The 22,672-nt window shown below is 42.5% G+C and overlaps 1 protein-coding gene across 25 annotated transcripts in view; it reads left to right on the forward strand.

The window, feature by feature from the left end:
• Nucleotides 1-22,672, forward strand: part of CADPS (calcium dependent secretion activator) — a 477,655-nt gene that overhangs the window by 264,468 nt on the left and 190,515 nt on the right. The window lies entirely within an intron of this gene.

Consider the following 22,672-nt stretch of genomic DNA (forward strand, 5'->3'; position numbering starts at 1 on the left):
CTGGGCTCTCAGTCCAGTGTTCCTTCTAATTCCCTACCTGCCTCCTGAGAGAGGCACAGGGAGGAAGAGCTCTTCTTCCATTCTGGAATTCCTGCTCAGTTAGGAAAGTGGGCTTTCTGCCAGAAGACCCATCCAGGGGCCAGCTCTGGCAGGTTGTGGGGTCCAGCACTGATAGGGGAGCCACAGGGCCATTGCTGTCAGGTGAGCTGCCTTTGCCGGGTCCCAGCTCCACATCCAACCTAAAGAGGCATGGCATTTGTACAGGTTTTTAAAAAATGACTCTAAAGTCGACCTGTCTGGGCCTGAGTCTCAGCTTCACCCCTCACTCGTCTGGCGACCTGCAGCATACTCTCAAATGTCTTCAAGCCTCAGTTTCCTGCTCTGTAACACAGCAGAAATGAGAGTACCTGGTCTGGAAGGCTGCGAAGACAAACAAGATACTGTGTGTGACGTGTTTAGCACGGGGACTAGCCCACTGAGTGTTCCATAAATGTTAATTTTCATTATTATAGACTTATATTATTATTGCTGTTTTTCACTCAAGTGATCTTGATCAAGTGGCTTAGAGGTTGTAAATTTCAATGTCTGTAAAATGGGAGTAAAAGCTTCACCTTACAGTGACGGTGGTACTGATTCAGTGAGATCCTTCAAGCAGAACCCTTAGACTGGACAGATAGTAGGCTCTCAGTCAGTGTCTTTCCTGAGTTACCCTTAAATGGTAGCAACCCCACAGTCCCACCTACCATCCATGCTCTGCCAAGAGGAAGGGGCTGAGTTTGTGCAGCTAACTGATTCTCTTTCTAATAGGTCTAAATAACACCTAATAATGTGAACAGATCCCAGTTCTCCAAGAATTAAAAAAAAAAAAATCAATAGCACCCAATAAGTAATGAATGTCTTTTTGTACATCAGTAAAAAATGCATTGCTCCAATCACACAGAACAATCTTTCTACCACCAAACATTCCAAACAAATAAATAAAGGCAATAAAAGAATCCATAAGCATAACCTCAAACCTGGAGATGCATACTTAAACAGCCTCTGTCCACAAATAATATATTGATGGGCTCCAATGAGGCACCTCTAAGAGAGGTCACTAGGCGTAAGGGCATAAAACATAGGACAGTGAATAATATCAAAATGCCTCCTCTCATTAGGACAACTATAATGCTTCAGAAAATCTAAAAATTTAGTACACTGAAAACTTTTTTCAGATCCTTGTAAATTCCCAGTATTCCAAAGAGGCACAAGGGGCAGATGCTGGACCAAGTATCAACTAGATGCACTGACCTTTCCTGATTGCTGGGAGGTGTGGGGGGAAAGGGCTGTGGGGCTTGAGAAAACCCCCTCTCCTCTAAGCTATGACTTGAAAAATTCCACATGAAAGACATACTACTTTGAATACAGACCATGCTTTTCAAGCTGGAAACTGCATGGAACCCAAAGTCACGGAGCTCAACAGGGAGCATCTTCTTGTCATGTCAATGTACTGGTAAAATCTGAAACATTATTTTTATATTGAACAAACCACCATGTTATGGGTTAGCATGGAAAGTGTGTAGGGTTTTAAAAATCACAATACTTTGTGTAAATGTGGTGCTTACAGAGTAGCATTTTAGACAGTTCTACCAGTCTCTTGAGAGTTCAAGTTTACCCTTTATGTACCCCCACCATTAAAAAGAACTGATATGAGGGGTGCCTGGTTGGCTTAGTTGGTTGAGTGTGTGACTCTTGGTTTCAGCTCAGGTTATGAGCTCAAGGTCATAAGATCCCTGCATTAGGTCCCCGCACTCATGGAGGAGGGTGCTTGAGATTCCCTCTGTCTGCTGTGCCCCTCCCACCCCACGCCCAAAATAAATAAGTAAAATCTTAAAAAAAAGAAAAAAAGAAAAACCTGAATTGAAACACCAGATCTCTTGGGATCCCATTTATGCTGCACATTCCTTTGTAAGAAAACATAGGTTAGAGCAGGGGTTGGCAGACTTTCATAAAGGGCCATAGAGCAAATAACTTAGCTTTGCAAGCCATGCAGTCGTCGTCACAACGATTGACATCTGCTGTTCTGGTGTAAAGGCAGCCATACATGCTGCATAGATGAATGAGCATAGATGGTATTTACAAAACCAATGGTATTTACAAAACCAGGCAGCAGGCCAGCTTTGGCCAACAGGACATAGTTTGGCAATCTCTGTGTTAGGCTATCCTTCATCATCAATACCTAAATAAACGTAGATTTTTGTAACTAATCTAGAATGCTAGTTCCCTGAGAGCAGGGACCTTAACTATCTAATATTCAAAGTATCTAGTACAGCATCTGGGCACTAGGTGCCAATAAATGAGCTGAATGAATAGACACAGGTTTTCAGACTAGTCAGTATTCTATTAAGAACATGAAGGAATAGAACTCAGGGCAAGTAAAATTTGCTCAACAGGAGTTTTCAAGAAATGTCCAGATGATGGAGCAGTGCCAACACAATTGGAAAAGTAAAAGGTCAGGGTCTGAGCACGAGGCAGCAGACATTTGAGAGGAAGAGATACATGGAAAAATCAAGTAAATGGGAAATGAGGAAGCAGTGAAAAATACAGATAGATGGGACTTTGCTTTGCTGAAGCCTTCTTCTGTGGCAGTTAATGGAACCCTAATTCTAACTAGTTCAGATTAAGAAAAGATTGCATTATTCCATGTAACTGAAGAATCTAGGGCTACAGGCATGGCGGGAGCTAGATCCTCAAAAGATATCAACAAAAGTTTCTTTTTATCTCAGCTCCTTTCCTTTGCATTGTCTTTGTTATCAGGCAGCCTCTTTCCTTATGGAAGGAGGCTACCAACACTTCATGGTTGCTGTTTGCTGCCAAGAGTTCATGGGTTACATTCTGTGAGTATAGTAACCCCAGTAGAAAGTGTTTCTCCTTCCCTGTGGTTTTAACCCAAGTCTTATGACTGACTCATTGAATCAGCTGAGTCAGGAATCCACCCACGAACCAGTCATCATAGCCTAGGAAATACAGCATCAAGAATGACTACCTCTCAGTTCAGGATTGGGGTCAGTTTCACCCAAACTATGTGAACAAGGTCGGGGAGAGATGGTGCCCAAGGAAGAATTGGAATGCTCTACCTAGAACAGATGTTCTGTTCTAGAACCTACCTAGAACAGATATCTATGAGCTGCACTAATTGCCGCTGGGCCAGCTCTGCCTGCCCTGTGATAGCTCACTTATCATACCAAACCTACAAATTTCTACCCTTTATCCAGCAGCCTGAATCAGCCATCCTCCATAACTACCAACACTCCTCTGTGAGAGTAAAGAACTGACTCCATGTGTGTTAGATGCTGTTATAGGGTTACTAACTAGCCTTCCCCTCACTCACCCCTGTATTAAATACTCTCCCACATCATATGATCCTTGAACCCCTCTGATTTCCCCTCCATAAATATCATCACACGTGTCCTCATTCCCTTTTGGGCTTCTCCAGTAGCCTAGGGGACCCTGGGACCCTGGGACCATGTAGCAACTATGTCTGTAATGATTCTAAGCACAGTTAGTGCTTGATAACTATTTATTAATTGAAGAAATGAACACAGAATTTGAAATTTATCCTGAAAGCAGAGGACAATACTGAAGGATTTTTGGTAATAATTCCTTTCAACTTCCCCTCTCTAATACACTCCCTTTGCCCATCCAGACGTTATCCCATTTTTAAGATCCATTCTAGTTGCCCCCTCCACACATACACACACTGTATGTGTGTGATGGATTCCCAAATCACTGCCATCACATCAATTTCATTCTCTCCTGAACCACAGTGTTCATTACCTCTATTATTCATTTATTAGCTCACTGCATTCTGCCTTAGGACATTTCTTGAACATTAAACTATTTAGTTCCTCTTTGCAGTTCCTTAATTGTACAGGTAATTACTCAGTTCTTCAAATGAACTAGGGCAGAAAATGGGAGCCAGACATCTTTTTAGCATCTCAAAACATAACATTGTGGTATACGGAGGGTAGATTATCAGTTAATATATATTGAGAGATTGATCATACATTTTTCCCCAGGGTGCCAGGGTACCATAAAACCATAAAATTAAAGATGTCTGTCTTTTTCTGCAGGATTTTTTTTACAGGGTTAAAAGGACACTTGCATAAAAATTTATTTGTAATTAAAAATGTGGGGGCACCTGGATGACTCAGTGGGTTAAGCGTTTGCCTTTGGCTCAGATCATGATCTCAGGGATTAAGCCTTGCATCATTGGGCTCCCTGCTCAGTGGAAAGTCTGCTTCTCCCTCTGCACCTTCCCCCACTCTTGCATGCTCTCTTTCTCTGTCTCTCTCTCAAATAAATAAAATCTTTTGAAAATAGCTATGTTTGGGCGCCTGGGTGGCTCAGTGGGTTAAGCCGCTGCCTTCGGCTCAGGTCATGATCTCAGGGTCCTGGGATCGAGTCCCGCATTGGGCTCTCTGCTCAGCAGGGAGCCTGCTTCCCTCTCTCTCTCTGCCTGCCTCTCTGTCTACTTGTGATCTCTCTCTGTCAAATAAATAAATAAAATCTTTAAAAAAAAAAAGAAAATAGCTATGTTTGCTCAAACTTTTTTAAAAATTTAGACATAATAACAATATATAGATAGCCCATATCTTATGATAAATTGTCTTTGGTATTAAACATCCAAAACTGCCCTCAGCCTTGGTGAGTCTCTGGGACAGAGACTGTATAATAGAAGTAGTCATACCTACATCACTGGTTTGTTGCAAGGATTCAAGCCAATGATGGCTGTACAGGGCTGAGCATCATGTCTAGGACATAGGAAACATAATAAGCATAAATGTTGTAGAGAAATATACAAAGATGTGGAATTACAGAGAAGATGTGCTGAGACAGGGGCGCCTGGGTGGCTCAGTGGGTGAAAGCCCCTGAGCCTTCGGCTCAGGTCATGATCTCAGGGTCCTGGGATCAAGCCCCGCATCGGGCTCCCTGCTCAGTGGGGAGCCTGCTTCCTCCTCTCTCTCTGCCCGCCTCTCTGCCTACTTGTGATCTCTGTCTGTCAAATAAATAAATAAAATTAAAAAAAAAAACGTTCTGACACATGATCCATTATTACAGATGAAGCATTGACAAAGCCAGTATCCCTAGACATGACCATCAAGTGTAATCTACTCTTTACGGGAAGGTAAGAATATACACCAAACCTTTAAGTGCCCTACAAAGACCACTGCTATAGGAAGGGCTAAACCATGTGTCAGTCACTCATTTGTGTCACTTTATCTAATTTTTTTGGCATTTTCTCTCACTCTGCCCCAGAACATAGCTTTGTTTTTGCCACCTTCGATGAAGAAGAGAAAGTTTTAACACCCTAAACATCACTAGTAATTGTGCCTGACATAAGACAGAAGGAGAAGAAAAACAAAAGTCTGTCTGATCCAAGAGCTCTACATTTTCATGTTAGGCACATGTTGAATTTTTAATGATGCAAATAATTCATAAAAATTTACAAGCAATCATAATGGATAATGAAATTATCATTCCCCACTTAAAGTGATGAAATTAATGACCGCGGTTCTTTGAATTTCCTTGGATGATTGATGGAGGGAATAAACCTGATTTTATTGTGCTTATAATGAACTGCCAGAGCCCAAGCTACTGAGCTGGGGGGAGGGAAGGTATTTGTAGGCGGAGAAAAAAGACACGTATACTTTTGTGTGGTGATGTAGACTAGAGCTTAATGGAAAAGCAGTGTAGTACTTATTCTGCTTTCCTCCATCATGAGAAAGAAGGTGAAACTACATAGCAGCACTGAGAAGTTCCTGAAATTGTTTTATTTATGTAAATATGAAAGCAATGAGGGGAGGGTTTAAGACACTAATGGTTACTGAATTCTGATTTTCAATAAATTTACTTATCACAGTGTTTACTCAGAGACAAATGCTTTCCTCCTCCTCCCTCTCCTCCTCCTTTTTCTCCTCTCTTCTCCTTTTTTTTTTTTCCTCCTGTTTCTCTCCCACTCCTTCTCCCTCTGTTATGGCCTCATTTCTGTTGGTTGCTTGATAGTCCCACAATATTGTGAGACAGTCCCATTAAGGCAGACCATTCTTTCTTCATCTACATCTGTTTTCTAGCAATAGAGTGCAAATTGGTGTCTTTGACATGCTTTGTCAATCAAGTCTTCTTGACTTTGGCTGACCTCATCTGGTTGGGACATGTAATAATCAACATTCATTCAATTCAGGTTCAGTTCTTAGCTTAGTAAATGAGATAGCCCACGTGAAAACATCTAGAACAATGACTCGTAGTAAGCACTCAGTCAGAGCTTTGTTAATATCATCATTATTTGCTAAAAAGTGGGAGACCCATGCTATAACTTCCTACTACTAAGACTCACTATTCTAGTAGTCTTACAAAGTCACCATTCCAAGAGCCACTGTTCCAATGTGTCCATTAGCAACTCACAAATGAGAAAAGACAGTCAACCTGTGGTCAGCATCTCAAGGAAACTGAATAATTACTCTTACCTTCCTTCAAGGGCCACCTAATATTGAGGGGGAAATCTATGATTGGGAAACCAAAGCCTGTCCACCTGTTAATCCTCATGAAACTTAAAGTATTTTATGTAAGCCTGTTTTCTCTTTGTCCTGCACTCTGCTGTAGATGATCTGCATAGTTCACAATCATAACCTAGCATCAAAATAATCAAAGACCATTAAAAATAAATGCTCCTGGACAGGCTATTCTCTATAAGTTCTTGCATAGAAGTGTGAGATAGAACCTAGAAATCTCTCTTTCAGTACCTTATCCATCCTCCCTCCAACTTGTGATTTTGACACCATTATCTTGTCCCATCAAACTGCTCCCTGGCCTCTCCTTTGTCCAGTCTATTCTGTGCATTCTCAACCAACTATCATCCTCAGTTACAAACCAGCTAATAACGTTTATTGAGAACTTTCGACGGTATCTGACCCTGTACTGAAACCTTACTATCCAGTGTCTCATTTAATCCTTACAACACCCAAAAGTGGTAGACATCATTGTTTCCCCATTTACACATCAGAAATTTGAGCCCCAGAGGGGTTAGAAGACTTACTCGAGATCACATAGCTAGGTGGTGATCTGCCATATCTGTATCTGCACCAACATCTGCTACACGAAACCAAGGTGTGCCTGATTTCAAAGCTCCAGATCCTAAATGCTACGTGATAATTATTACATCATTACACACATATTATGTGTATAGATATACAATAATCATTGCATTACTTTGCTGCCAAAGACTCCCTATTCCTTGCAGCAGGGATCACAAATGGAAATGCTTACAAGGGTTAGGCAACAAGTGCTGATCCCACAAGATAATAGGGATAAGGACTAAGAGCTACATTTCATGCCTACCCAGGTACAAAGCCTTTTCAAACAGTGGCCAGGTCTCTGGCTCTTTACCTTCAGGAAATCATCATCAATATGATCAACAAGGATCTTTCATTAAAGTACTAATCTTTCCTACTCTTTTTTAGATCTTTGTTTCTTAATTAGGAGAATTTCTATATCGTAGTTCAGGCACTGACTTTGCAAGCAGGAGTCAAAAGTTTACCTTTGGAGAAGGCTCACAAAACTCAGCTCAGCTTGGTTTTCTGACCACTGCCTGCACACTTCCCCACATGTGTGGAGCACTCTAGGGTCTGCTGAGCCCACTGAGATCCTGCAGTCAATTCGTCAGAGTAAAATGGCTAAGAATGGAACTTAAACATCAGGAAGGGGAAGTCACAATTACCACTTAGCAAACATGAGACGTTTGTCAAATTACTTAATATTTCCAGGTTTTAGTTTCCTCATCTGTGACACTGGGTAAAGGACTCTCAACACCCCCATAGCATCACTGAAAGGATTAAATGAGATAGTATAGTGGAGGGCATGCAGAACTGTGCCGGGCTCACAGTTAGTGCTCAGTAAATGGTAGCTGTTGGGATGAACTGATGATTGTGGTGGTGATTAATAGTTAAAATGGTTGCATGATGCAGCTTTGAGTATAACAACTTGAGATTTCCCCCAAGCCCCCCGCCTGTAGCAGGTAGGGAGTTAAGGATGCAAGTAAGGGGTTTTCTTTTATGGTCATGCTGATTAATGGTAACTGAGGAAGGACAGAGAGGAGTAGGGAGAAAAAATGTATATAGAGGTTTCTCTTTACCCTCTCTCTTTTTCCATGTGCCCCAGACCTTTTCCACCAAGTGCCACCCACAGCAAATTGAATGGCCTACTTCCATCTTTCTAACCAAGCCTTTTAAGTGGTTTGATTACTTTCTTTTACATAGCAGTAATTAGTTTTACCTGATTATATGAGGATACCAATATTGGGGTGAGAGGAGGACACCCTAGCCCCAACACTCCTTAGAGATGACATTAGTAATCCAGAACCAAATTATTAGCTAACAAGAATGTCTTTGGTGCAATTAGTCAGTTTCATTCCGAGTTTCTCAAAGTATTATGCACTACACACTAGCCATTCATGAACCTCTTTGGGAAAAAGTTTCTATAGTCACATAAGTTTGGGAAATGTGTATGGTATGGTCCCACTTAAAGAGTCAGAATGTATATTAGCATAATAAAAACTCTAAGAGTTTTTGCAGAAAGGCACCAGTTTTTGGGTAAGTCAGTATTTCCTGAACCAGTTTCATCGTGAGACCCTTCTTTCTTACGACATCTGCTAAGTAAACTCATGCTCAGCTACTTCCACTTTGGAGCTTGGGAGACTGAGAAAGAGCACTGGAGAGACAGGGAGACAGAGAAAGAGAGAAAGGGAAGGAAGAAGAGAGAGAGGATAACAAATCAGACTCATTAATTCACTCAGTAAGTATTTTCAGGATGCTGGGTACTGGAGATAAAGTGCAGACCACAAATTAGGTCCCACCCTTCTGTGGGTTTGAAGCTGTGACTCCCCTACCTCATTCTCCCTTTACTTCACTAAAGGAGGGAACAGAGGGGGCACCTGGGTGGCTCAGTGGGTTAAAGCCTCTGCCTTCGGCTCAGGTCATGATCCTGGGGTCCTGGGCTCTCTGCTCTGCGGGAAGCCTGCTTCCTCCTATCTCTCTGCATGCATCTCTGCCTACTTGTGATCTCTGTCTGTCAAATAAATAAATAAAATCTTAAAAAAAAAAAAAAAAAGGAAGGAACAGAGGAGGATGGAGACCCCTCTTCTGTGGTCTCAGCTTAAGCACCACAGCCTGGGACAGGATGTCCCCTGACCACCTACTTAACGTAGCCCTGCCCCAGCCATTCCGTTACATGAACCCATTCTACTGTCTTCGTAGGTCCTATTATTTTTAGAAATCACCACGCTTCTTTACTTGGGTATCTTCAAGAGTGCAAGGACCTTCTCTGTCTTATTCATTGAGTCTTGCCCTGAGCCCAAACAGTGCCTGGCACATATGGTGCTCAACATAGATTGGGCAGGTAGGTGAATTTGTGAATGAGTGAACAAATGAAAAACAACAAAAGGCAACAACAACAACAAATGAGCCTTTTTGAGGCCAAATCAATAAACCTGCTCTCATTCACTGGGAAACTCAAAAAGATCAGCAAGGGAAGATATCCAATCAGTTCTCTACTGCCCACGATTCTGTATTTTTGCTCCCACCACTCATTTTGCAAGGGCAGGGTAATTTGCCTGGCACCCACTGACTCATCTGCATTATAGATATAACACACTTAGGTCTTTTACCTATTGTATTGAATTGGATTAAAATAAGTGGAATCAGCGGGCTCAAATGCCTGGTGGACTCTGGACCTGGCCTGGAATTCTTGCTGTAGATGGATAAGGAAGAGGCAGGTGGGGACACTCAGGGAGAGTCTTTGAAATTGGGAGGTTAGAGAGGGAATTTTTGATGGGCTCCTGTAAGGACTAGAGAAAATCCCCATGATAGCCCCATTATTATCGCTGCACCTGTAACAAGTTTTCAGTGTTTTGTATGTTGTAGGCACTATACCAAATACTTCATACGCTTTATTTCATTTAACCACAAAACAGCTTAGAAACTGAAACTCGGGTAAGTTTTCAGATGAGGTAGTTGAGGCCCAAAGAATTTAAGTAGCATCCCATGGTTATACAACATATAAGTGGCAAAGGACAGATTCCCAGCTGGCCTAGTGAGTTTGGAGTAGTCTAAATTTAGTGAATGAAAATTATTCTGACATTAAAATTCACAAGTAGCACTATTTCAAAATTGATTATTGGGTCAACAAGTACTTATGATGTGCCCTCAGTGTGCCAGGCATTAGTCTAGATACAGATATACAGAGAACAAAGCAGACAAAAGCCTCTGCCCTTCACAGAGCTTGTCTTCTAGTGAGAAGAGACAGGAAATAAAGACAAAAGCAAGAGTAAAATACATGTCGGATGGCAGTAAGTGCTCAGGAGATAAATAGAGTAGGGAAGGAAGAGAGTTTGAGGAATGAGGAATGCTGGGGTTCCTAATTTCTTCAGGACAGTCAAGGGAGAGCTCACTGATAAAGTGACTATGGATAGAGCCTGGAAGAAACTGGAGACCAACCCATACAGAATACTAGGGGAGGAGCATTTCAAAAAATAGGAAACTTCAAGTGCAAAGACCCTGAGGTGGAAGTGTGTTTAGGATTTTTGAAGAACAACAAGAAGACTCCTGTGGCTGGAGCAGAGTAAAGGATGGTGAAGGTGACATGTCAGAGGCAAAGAAGGTCCAACTTGGGTAGGGCCTTGGAGGCCATAGTGAAGATTTGTCACTTACTTTGACTGAGATGGGAAAGCATTGGGAGTGTTTGAACAGAGGAGTGGTCATAGCTGATTTATATTTTAAAAGATTACTCTGGCTTTTGGGGGCTTGTAGGACACAAGGAAAATGCAGGAAAACAAGTTAGAAGGCTATTGTAATAAACCAAGGGAGAGTTGATGGTGACTTGGACCAAGGAGGGGGTCCATGGAGTGGAAAGAAGTGGTCAGATTATGCCTGTACTTTGAAGATAGGACCAACAGATTTTTCTGGAGTCACAGATAATTCCAGAGCAATTGGAAGGATGGAGTTGCAAATTGCTGACTTGAGGAAGACTTTAGGAGGAGCCAGTTTGGAATTTGGGTAGAGATTAAAAGTTGAGTGTTAAACATATTAAGTTGGAGTGCCTATTAAACATCACTAGTGTGGTCAGTGTAGACCAGGATTTCTCAACCTCGGCATTGCTGACCTGGATCATTCTTCATTGCTGGAGACTGCCCTATTCATTGTAGAATTTTTAGTGGCATCCCCAGCCTTTATCCAAAATGCTAGTTGTGACCCCCCACCAACCATGGTCATGACTACCAAAAATGTCTCCAGTCATTACCAAATGTATCCAGGGAGAAGGAAGGGAGCAAAATAGTCCCCATTGAGAGCCACTGCTGTGGACAGAGAAAAGAGGAGGTTGGCAGACGAAGGCCTGGGTGTGCTAAAGTTTAGAAAGAAGAGGAAGAAAAACAGCAAAGGAAGATGTGGGGTAGGGGGAGAACCAGAAGAAGGAATCTGTGCTTCACTTGCTGTTTGAATGATTCTAAATAGGTATCTTGATCATAAACCTCTATAAGCAAGTCTATCAAAATTCATAGAATTTAATGGTAAATAGATTATGGTCAATTCTAACCACCCAGCTATCCCAAAGAAAGGGTTGTGGTATTGTTTGTTTGTTTGTTTGTTTTTTAATAAGATTAGTCATGACTTAATTTGTGATAGCCTCCAAATTCAATCTCATTGCTTTTTTTTTTAAGATTTTATTTATTTATTTGGCAGAGAGATCACAAGTAGTCAGAGCAGCAGGCAGAGGCCGTGGGCGGGGGGGAGCAGGCTCAACACTGAGCAGAGAGCCCGATGTGAGGCTCGATCCCAGGACCCTGAGATCATGACCTGAGCCGAAGGCAGAGGCTCAACCCACTGAGCCCCCCAGGCACCCCTCACATGGGTTTCTAAAGTTCCTTTTAAACCCCTGTTACCTCAGGACCCTATTCATAACAGCAGCTCACATGTATTTAGCCAAGCCATATCATGTGTTCATTGTGCCAGTGCTTTGCCTGAATGATATGATTTATTCTTTGTAATAACTCATATGGTAGGTATTTTGCTCATCTCCAGTCTACAGATGAGGAGACTAAGGCTCAGGGAGGTTATGTCTCTTATCCACAATCACACAGCTCCTCAGAGGTGGAGCCAGGATTCACATCAGTTCATACAACTGCAAAGCCCACGTTTCTAAACAGCATCTTCAGATTTTTCTCAGAAGTGCCACCTGGCTTCGTTTTCTGCCACTCGACTTTCCAAGCACTGAGCCTAAATGAAGTGGAAACCATAAAAAGCAAAGCTGAGCACCTGACAAGGGGGAACAACAGGAATTGAGGGGCACTCAGAATCTGACGAGTTCCAAATGCAGTTCGTTGTATGCCTTGCACACATCTCTAAACAAGGAAGGATGCAGGAAGAGCAAAAAAAAAAAAAAAAAAAAAAAAAAAAAAAAGTCTCCACTATGGAAAGCTAACTAACACTTGTAAGAGCCTTAGAAGCACTAAAAGGTTTTTACAACTGGTATCCACCCAGGGAGTTAAAGAAGACGAGTTTTGTAACCATCAAATCCATAGCAAGTGAGAAAACAGTCCTGAGCTGAATGAGGGACCCTCACGGTGGGCATTCCAGGTATGCTTGGTTGAGCACTTTCTTGGAAGTTTATGTCTCCCTAGTACTGAGACAGGAGAGTACACAGACATTACAGGTGGAAATGTGTGGCAGAAATATCTGTCCACTTTCCTTACCTGGGCAAAGGACATAAAACTGATTTTTATTAGGAATGTGTGCAAGTTAGAATTGAAGGAAATTATAGTTAATTCTGGCTCTTATCAACTGGTGAGCCTTCAAATTTATTATTTCAGAGTGAAACTAATGCCAGTCATGACATTTTAGTTACACCTGGGCCCAAGACATCTGGCCTTGCAGTCATCTTCTTCACTAGACTCAAGTAAGTACAGTGCCTGGGCCCAAATAGTGTTTAAGAGCCTAGGAAACCATTGAAACCTCAAAAGGGAATGGATTAACTCTTAAAGATAACTTCAAAATAAAAAATAATATTGCATTAAATGTCTTCTAAATTTAACCTATATCCACTGGTCAATTGCAATTCAACTTTCATCCAGTTTTTTTATACATTTTTTACAAGATGTACCTTTAGCATGTTTAACATTATGTGGGTGGGGATCCCAAAGGAAGAGTAGCTAGGCCCTGTGGAGGACCCTGGTGGCCCCTGCAAGGAGAGCCAAATTTTTCTGGAATTATGGGTGGTATTTTCTCTCTACTGAGATGGTATCAGAAGAGATGATCCCCATGGCTTGAGCAGTGGTGATAGTTCTCTACAACTCGGATTTGTCATTTTTTAATCATTTTTGAAGGACAATTCTCTGGCTCCAGATTGGGCCAATGCCATACCTTTGGCTTCAAGAGTAATTTCCCCAATGCTTTCAGCCTTCGGTTCATACTGAGGGGCATTTGGCCAGCTGGCCCATTCACCAATTCCCTTTGAGACTCCTGGCATTCATGACCACTCCCAGTGGTTTCTCATAAATGTGAAACAGAGGGAAAAAAAAGAACAAATCCACAAACCAGTCCCAGGGAAAGAGAAAAGCATGGCTCACAACAGTGTCCTCAAGGATCCTTCTCTGTGGGATGACAGGAATCCAGCCCATGAAAGCAAAACCAACAACAGTTCCTATAATCCCCTCCATCAAAGACACCTGGGAGGTCTCACAGGATGGGGCTGGCTGCATGGAGGACAGCCAAACCTCTGAATGGCTGTGCCTGACCCCCTCAAATGTGTCTCTATGTGCCCACCACAGCTTGGGTGCCCACTCAGTCAGAGCCACAAATGCTGGGGGCACTCCAGTGCTGCTGAAGTTGGCTTCATGGTCATTGCTTTCCATGAGGGAGGCTCGAGCGGGGGCACCTTTGATGTGCCGAGGGCTTCCTCTAGGAGCACTTGACCACAACTTGAGAGACGTTGGCTGCCTGCCTTGGTCTTGGGAGGTGTTGACACTCTGGCTCGTTAGGGGACCCGGACCGTGCTTTTGGCAGCCTTAGCCAGCACAATCAGACCTCGGTCCAATTCTCACACTGTGGAGAGACTGGCAAACAGGGAGGCTATTTTCTGAGGTTGTGTGAGCTGGGAACTATTTTTTCCAAGGCAGCAAGGTCATGAGGCAGGCATTTATTGAGTGGTTGCAATAGACTTTTTAATAGTATGAAAGGACTACAAGATATATCTGGGTTCTCCAGCATATGCTCTTCAACCTGAAGATTCCAGACCAAACTATAGAACACAGAGTAGAGCCAGGATGATGTGATTAAGTATCAAACAAAGGTACTGTATCAGTTGGCTATTCCTCCATAACAAACCGTCTGAAAACCCAATGGCTTAAAACCATAGTCATTTATTTCCTTCACTCATGGGCAAATCGATGAGGGTTGGCTGATTCATGCCAGCCTCAGCTGGGTAGCTCTACTTCACTGCTTCAAGATGTGGGTTTGGTTGGTCTTGGCTCCTCACCATGGGTTGGGCTCAGGCCTGTTCCTGCATCTTGGATGCAGCCTGGAGCGATAACATCTCCCCAGAGAAGGCTCTGCTTCTGATGATGACCAAGGCACTGGAGTGTTAGCCCCACCACTGAAGCACATTGCAAGCCTCTGCTTCCATCACTTCTCCTAATACCCCACTGGCCCACCCTCTTCCTGGCTCTTCTAACCTCCCTCTTCTGATTTATTTTCCTCCATGGTAATGTGTGATAAATGTAGGAGGCATGAAAGACCTGATGACTACGAAGTGGACGAGGGGTGAAGAGGAGAAAACAAGAGTGAAGTCCGGGTAACCGGCAGTTCCGTTGGCTAAGGCAGGGAAGCCTTAGAGGAATAGATGTGAGAGAGAAAGTGAAAGCCAAGGTGGATACATTTGATTTCAGATTCCTGGAGAGGAGACATTCCAGTGGAAATGTCAAGTAGACGAGCCAGAGCCTTCATCTCTCTGCCTTGCAGACAACCCAATTTCTACAAGGCAAACACCTCATTTATGTAGATAAGAGGTAGTTTAGCTTTTCTGGTACATTAAGGGGCCCGAATCACATCCTATCAATTAGTTTCCATGAGGCACACTGTGATGGCACAATTGATTCGCTTGGCGTAGAATATCATGCAGTCTGCCTGAAAGGCAGGCCAGAAGATTTTAATGCAGTTGTCTCCAGGCAATTATTAACTTTCCCTCTTAGCAACGGGACGAAGGCACTTTCATTCCCTGAAATGACAGTTCTCCCTTGTTAAAGCCTACAGTTAATTTTAAGAACCACACCAATTTAACACTCAGCTCACATGAGCCATATACCTTGAATAAATGCAAATCCTGTCTCCGTGGCATGAATTATGGCCTAATGCTGAGCATTGCCATGGCAACTAATGACATCATCCCCCAAGACCATCCTGCACAAAATCCAATTCTCCAAGGGTCCTTATTTGCCTAAAGTGGATGTGTTGTCTTGGCTTATTCACATATGCATTTGTAAATATCACTCTGTTGTCAAAGGTTTGTGGTGGATGTTTACTGTCATTTTGGGAGGTATATTCCCTTTGTGGCAAATGTTGTTTTTTGTTCATGGGGGGAGGGGGGTGGAGGAAATTCTAATGAAAATTACTGTGTGTATTTGATTAGCAACATTTGTTGATAACATATGGTCTGAGGAGGCTTCCGCAAATAAGAGGCTTTAAATAGTAAACAGAGATGGGACTGCGATGAAGCAGATGCTCTCCAAACACACAGTAGAAGGTTGCTTTGCGGTGGATTTCTCCTTCCCTCCACCCGAGCATAGACCTCTCCCTTATTTTCTCCCCCAGATCAAAGTGCTCCGTTTCAAAGCAGCGGCACTGTGGAATAAGTTTGGAGAAATAATGTGCTGTGACTTTAAAAGTCATCCCCAGCCCCCCAAAATATGAATTATCTGCTACTCATGTTTATTATTTGCTATTAATAATGATGTAGTGTGATAAAATGAGTCAGCCAGCTCAGGTGGGTCTGGAAGCAGCATTTGGGCACCACGTGTCTGGAATGCTATGATACGCAATCCCCAGTTTCCCAATACACTGAGAGTGCTGGAGAGAACTCCATGAGGAATTTAGAGCAGCAAATGGAATCACCATGGGCTGAGCTGTCCTTGTAAGTGCATGCTTACCGTTTATCTTCGTGGATGTGCTCCAGTGAGCCTACTTCCTTCTGATCTGCTAATGAAAATAAAAGTATCTTATTTTCATTAGATTGAACCAGCAATTTCACTGTGTCTATCAGGGATCAGCATGCTTTTTCTATAACGGACCAGAAAATAAATAATTTAGGCTTGTTGGCCAGATGGTCTCTGCTGTAACTACTCTGCTCCGCCTTTGAAGTGCAAAAGCAGCATGGGTGGTATGTATGGTATGGGGTGAACATAGCTGTGTCCTAATAAAACTTTATTGATGGGCATTAAAATTTTAATTTCATGTAATTTTCATATGCTACAAAACATTCTTTTTTCGATGATTTTCAGTCATTTAAAAATGGAAAAACCATTCCTAGCTCATCAGCTGTATGAAAGCCGGCATTTGGCTAGACTTGGCCCCTGGGACGGAGCTTACTAACCCCTGGTCTATAGTCCTACAGTGAAAGACATATTTTTTTAGTGTTTTCCAAGTGCTGGGTATTGAGTTGAGCAGTGTATATACAATAGCTTATCTCCTAGTTATTCATCCATCAGTCCTCTGGGGTCAATACTATTCTTATCCCTAATTAGAGATGTGAAAATCAAGGCTCAAACTCACTCTAATGAGGTTTATCATTTCTGCATCGGATATCTCTGCAGGTAAAACACAATATGCCTGAGTACTGATGTCTCCTTCCCCTTCACCTGTGCTGGATCCACAGCAGCTTCTAACACAGTGACTTGCACGTGGTAGGACATGCAGGAAGTGTTTTCTAAATGAAGAAGGAAATGAAGGGCTAATTAGAGGTATGATCCCTAAAGCAGGAGAAGTTAGAGTTTCACCCAGGGCCACAGAGAGCATGTAGGTTTGTCAGCTGGACTGTTCCTGTATTTACTCCCCACCCTCTTGTAAACGGTACTTGGTTTGGAACAGACTCACGTGTCTCAATACGTGTTCCTTTACATTTGGAGGTGCCACTCTGAATGATTGCCTTTCTAGAGTCTGTGTTTATGTGCTGATGGCTAGAAAAACCAGAAGCGATGATAATAGTTCATTTTATGACTTGGCGGCGCTTTCCAGCCTGATACCATTGGCGTTCGCATTGCTGCCAGCCCTTGGCCTCATGGGTTAAACCTCCTTGGTCTGCTGGGTCTCCACTGCATGCTGCCAGGCTCAGCGTGCACTGCAGAGAGTTGATGTCCGATAAAGGTCTCAGTTTTGCATAAAGGAGGGAGTCATACCCTTGGTTATCCCAAATGTCACATATCCCCACAATCCCCTGAATTTGGTGACACGATTATTCTGAATTTGTCACTTTTTCCTAGTCATTAAATAAGTATTTGTTTTGTGCCAGGTCCTGTGCTTGGTGCAAGAGATTAAAAAAAAAAAGTTATGCCATGTTCCCGGCCCCTGAGGTGTTCATTATCTGTGGAGAGAGCCAGATACACACAAGGATAATTGTCAGACTATACTATGATACTGTCTTATGAGTTACTGAGAGGCAGTGAAGCTCTATGGTTTCATGCATCTGCTCTGGGGTCAGAAACCCTATGCATTTGAAGCATGGCTCTGTGACAGTTTGAAACCATGGTCCAGTTACTTAACCTCCCCAAGTCCTAGTTTCTCCATTTATAAAGTGGGGATAATAACAGACTATGCCTCATAGAGCAGTCAGAAAGATTAAATGAGATAATCCATGAAAAGCACTCAGCCCGGGGCCTGGCAAACTTTAAGCACTTGCTAATTGGTGACTATTTTTAGGTTTTCTGTGAGCTAGCTGTATGGTGTGATTATACCAACAGATATGATGAGGTCACAAAAGAGGGAGACACCCTCTTTACTTTATCTACTTGTGTTCAGAAAGTAGCTCATTAACATCCTGGACTGCTGCTTGCAATAAATAGTATCAAGCTCTGGTCTTGATACTATATGAAATCAAACTGCAATTGTATTTCAGTTCTGGGAGACTTTTAAGAAGAGGGATCCATCTTAATAACCACAGTCAGTGCACCACAAAGCAAAATAAATGAGCAGAGAAGAAATAGAGAAATAGATCCATTTAATGATGTGTGGCCTCTCCAAAAGGCCAAGACTTTGGATGCTTGCACCACTGACTAATTTGTCTATAGGGTAGGTAGCCCTCTGCGAAGTAGATGGAACATATGAAATAAATCTAAACTGAGAAGCCTTAGTGGCCCGGAGTCCTATCAATCCTGAGACAGAACTCTCTCTTTGAGTTAGAGGTAACTGATTTAACTGGATCAAGACACAGAGCAGTGAGTTGGTGGAACGTGAGAGGAAGGGCATATGATGATGCGGTTGAGTTTGAGTTGTGAAGTCAGACAGCCATTTGCTCTTTGTGTGTGATCCTGGACACATTATAGCCTGTCTGAGTCTGAGTTTCTTGTCTGGGACTGTGAGAGTAACCATTATAAGCATTTCACAGGATGGCCAAGCGGACTTAAAAAAGTAAAATGCATGTATGCTTGAGTAACACTTTCGAGAGAGGAATTTGTGCCTAGCACATAGTAATCTCTGAATAAATATTAGGCGTTTGTTATAAAGGGAGGTCTCTCTGTGGCTGGAAAAAGAGAAAGAGTGTGGACATTTCTATGACTTTTTTTTTTTTTTTCAAAGGGGACAGGAACAGGAAAGAGTGCTTATAACTAAATCTCCCTGGGTCTTCTATGAATAGGAAGCATCTCCAAAAGGAAATCAGTAGTCATTCTTTTACAAAGACCAAGGACTATAGTGAAGGGTGAAGGTTTATGTCAACACCAGTGACAGTCAATTTCCACTGCATCACCCATCCTCAGTCCCAGCTAAACAGACAGACTGGGTGTCACTGAACCCAGAACCTTATTCAAGGGCTTATGACTCATGCAACTACACAGGCCCTACCCTCGGACCAATGTTTGGTTTAAAGCTCTGCATTGTCATCTTGATATTAATTACTCTATCCTTGAACCTGTTTGTTAAGTGAAGTTCAATGGAATAGTGGAGCACGCATTTGAGCAGAATTCTCTGAGAAAGAGAGACTCCATATTCTAGTACCTTTCGTGGCACTTCCTCCTGCTTTTTGAAAAAGGAGCCCCACATTTTCATTTTGCACAGGACTTGAAAATGGCATAGCCCATCCCGATTAGATGGGAGACTTTTCTCTTTTGGCCTGCTTCACTGGGCCAGGCTGCCATTTTGAGATCCGATGGATAAATCAGGACTCAGCAGTGACCTAAAAACTTGAGGTGAGCCAAGGGTCATGGTGGGAAGCCAAAAGCACAGCTGCAGGTCTGGGGAAAAGGAAAAGCCTCAGTATCCAAAGGGACTGGGCCGTCAGGGCAGCCTCCAGTGGCTTGAATTGCATCCAGCTGACAGGATGAAGGCCTCACTCTGCCCTACAGTCTGAGTCATGTTGAATGTCTGATGAGCTGAGCATCCTCTGGTAGCAGGAGGGGTCCAGGCAGACTGAGTTAGTGCCTACTGAGCAGGCCAGAAAAACCCCTACAAACGAGTCCCAACAACAGTATCATAGAGACACAGTGTGAGGGACCTCTAGGACGCTGAGATCAAGGTCTCTTTGTGGCTTGGTATAAAGGCATCTCATTCTAGAACTCCTTTGATTTCCAGAAGGAATATTCCTCATCTCCATGACCAATCATGATAAATGCTCAAAGAGATTAATAGCATAATTCATCATAAAGAGTAAATTAATGATCATGGTTTTGCCAGTATGGCTAATTATTAATAATGCTTATTACTGATAATTATGACAGTGTCAGCAGGGAGAGCTGTAACATGGGAATTAAGGGATTTGGGTTCTAGAAACCTTGGTCAAAATTCACTGGAATAAAAGGGGAAATCTTGAGTTTCTTCTCAGTTTTCTCTTCTGTGAAATGGGGATGATAATAACTGTCTTACTACTTACATTGTATAGTAGGAAGGCAACGTCATAGATTCTTAATATGTTTTGAACGGATAACACAAAATAGAAGTGATCATCACAGTTACTAGAACATATCTTACATATCCTTATCTTGGGGAGGAAAGGTAGCCCAAACTTGTTGGGTTCTCATGCTCTTTCAAGCCTGTTACTATTTACTTTTTATTTTTTATCCTTACTTTTATTTATTTATCTTTATCTTATTTTTATTTATCTTTATTATTTCACTACTCTGAAATGAGGCCACTTTATAGCTGAGCATTCTGAGGAACAGGGACATTGATTACTTGCCTTAAGTCCTACAGTTCGCAAATGACTAACCACGATTTGAAATAAAGGTGTCTGATTCAAAACCCTATACTTTGTCATGTTGCTTTTGCTAGTAAATTGAGTCCCTGTCTTAGGAGCCTTCTGCAGTAGCTGATGACCAAAATTAGGAGCTTCTATCTGTACATCTAACATTGTGCTGTTGTGTTTGGAACTTGCTTCTTGTTCTGTCTCCTGTCCTTTTGCATGTCTTCTCCCTTTCTCAGTCATGACTGTTGAGTTTCCTCAATGACTTTTTAATCCCTTGGGTCCCAATCTGGGACCTCAATCCTTACCTCCATTTTTTTGGTGCTATCTTGTCAGCCTTCTCTGGATTCCTCACATCCTTGAGTTTAATCAACAGGATTTATTTGAGCACAACATGGAGACTAGAAGTCATTTCTATCATTCACAAAAGAAGAAATACAACCAACAAACAATAATATATTCAAGCCTGCTATTTGTCAAAGAAATACCCATGAAAACACCAAAGACAAAGTAAGCCAGAGGAAAAGTGAATAGGGGCACCCCGTGAAGGCAAGAAGCCCTGTGATTTGCACTCATTCCCAGATGCTGGGACAATGGTTGCCACCTTTGTGGAAAGTATTTTGGGAATTGGTGTCCCAAGACCTGAAAGTGTTCATTGATGAGCAGAATTCCTGCAGCATTGTAAGAGCAGCATAATGTTTATTGATATTGCCCACGATGAAGTTTATGATATTGCCCAAAGATGAAGTTTAAAAAGTCATGTCCAACCCCATCTCAATAATAGAACAGTGGTTGAATAAATTATGATATACCTATAAGGAACTATATATTATAGGGTCATTAAAAATAATATTTTAATGTATAATTTACAGTATGGACATTAGCCATCATATAAAGCTAAATGAAAAAAAAACCCTATACAAAATTATGTCTATTCCTGTTTCCTAGTTGTGTAAAAGAATGTATATTTAGCATCACTTATTTATTCACCAAATATTTCTTAAGTGTGTTCTATGTGCTAAGCACTATGCTAAGTATGCAACATGAGCAAAAAACACCCCATCAGAGGATTCAGCTGTTGAACAATCACACAGAAATAAGTAATTACAAATCCATTGATTGCTAGGACAGAAAATGAAACAGTGTGTTCCAGAGAGTTTAACACTGGCCCATATTTAGACTGGGAGACCAGGGATGGGAAGGTGTTATTGAAGCTGTGCTCTGAAAAGGCAGCTAGGTGGGGAGAAGCATTGCCAACAGAGGGCATGCCTGGAGGGGCCCTGAGGTGGCACAGGTAGGAGTGGGCAAGCGAGAGACTACACACAGGGGGTCTGGAGTGTACACTGGGAGCCCAGTGCAATCCAAACCCCCAGATGGAGCAGGCAAATGGGAGACTATACACAGAAGTCTGGATTTCACCCTTGGGGTTCAGTGCAATCCAGTGGACACTTCTGGAAGATCGCATTGATGGCAGGTACAGAACGGATAGTAGGGCTCTGTGATAACAATGATGAGTAGAGGAAAAGGCCCCAACTGAGGGACCCATCAGAGGTTTGTGTCCGCCCCACCTGGTACCCCACCCAGATGCTAGTTAAGCCACCCTCTGCTCTGAGGAGATCTAAGACTCAGATTCCCACAGACCAGTGGGGAAGGACATTTCCCTCTTTTCCTCCTTCTACCTTCCACTCCTTTGAGTTCCATCCATTCTTCTATTCGGCTCATCTTTGAATACTAGTGAAAATGCCCCCCCCCCACCGCCCCACGACTACTGACATCGCGTTTTAAAGTCAAGTGTTGGCTCTGACCAAATGAAGCCCTGTCTCAAAAATCTAGAACTGCAGTTTTCAAGAACTAGGGATTCAAAGGATACAAGGAAATATTTGTGCTAATTCTGAAATCATTTGTAAGGATAGCAAATGCATGGGGGAAAGTTCTCTGACAACTCCATTTCATGCTAATTCCAAGTGATTCCTTGTAGTGCTCTGTGAAGACCCGTGGCAACTTTCTGAGCATCTGTCTTGCATTTGCCTAACAAGTTAATTAACACTTTTTGTCACTCTGGCAGCTTTGGAGGGGAGGCAAGGGGAGGGGGATGTGACAGCCAGTGCTGCCTCGGGTTAACCCTGCATTCCCCCTACTCGGGAGGAAGGCAGCTGAGTTTAGCATTGTCAAAGCAGAGCGCTCTACATTAACCTTTCTGATTCTG

This window comes from Lutra lutra, chromosome 1 (genome assembly GCF_902655055.1).
Source record: "Lutra lutra chromosome 1, mLutLut1.2, whole genome shotgun sequence".
Lineage (NCBI taxonomy): Eukaryota > Metazoa > Chordata > Mammalia > Carnivora > Mustelidae > Lutra > Lutra lutra.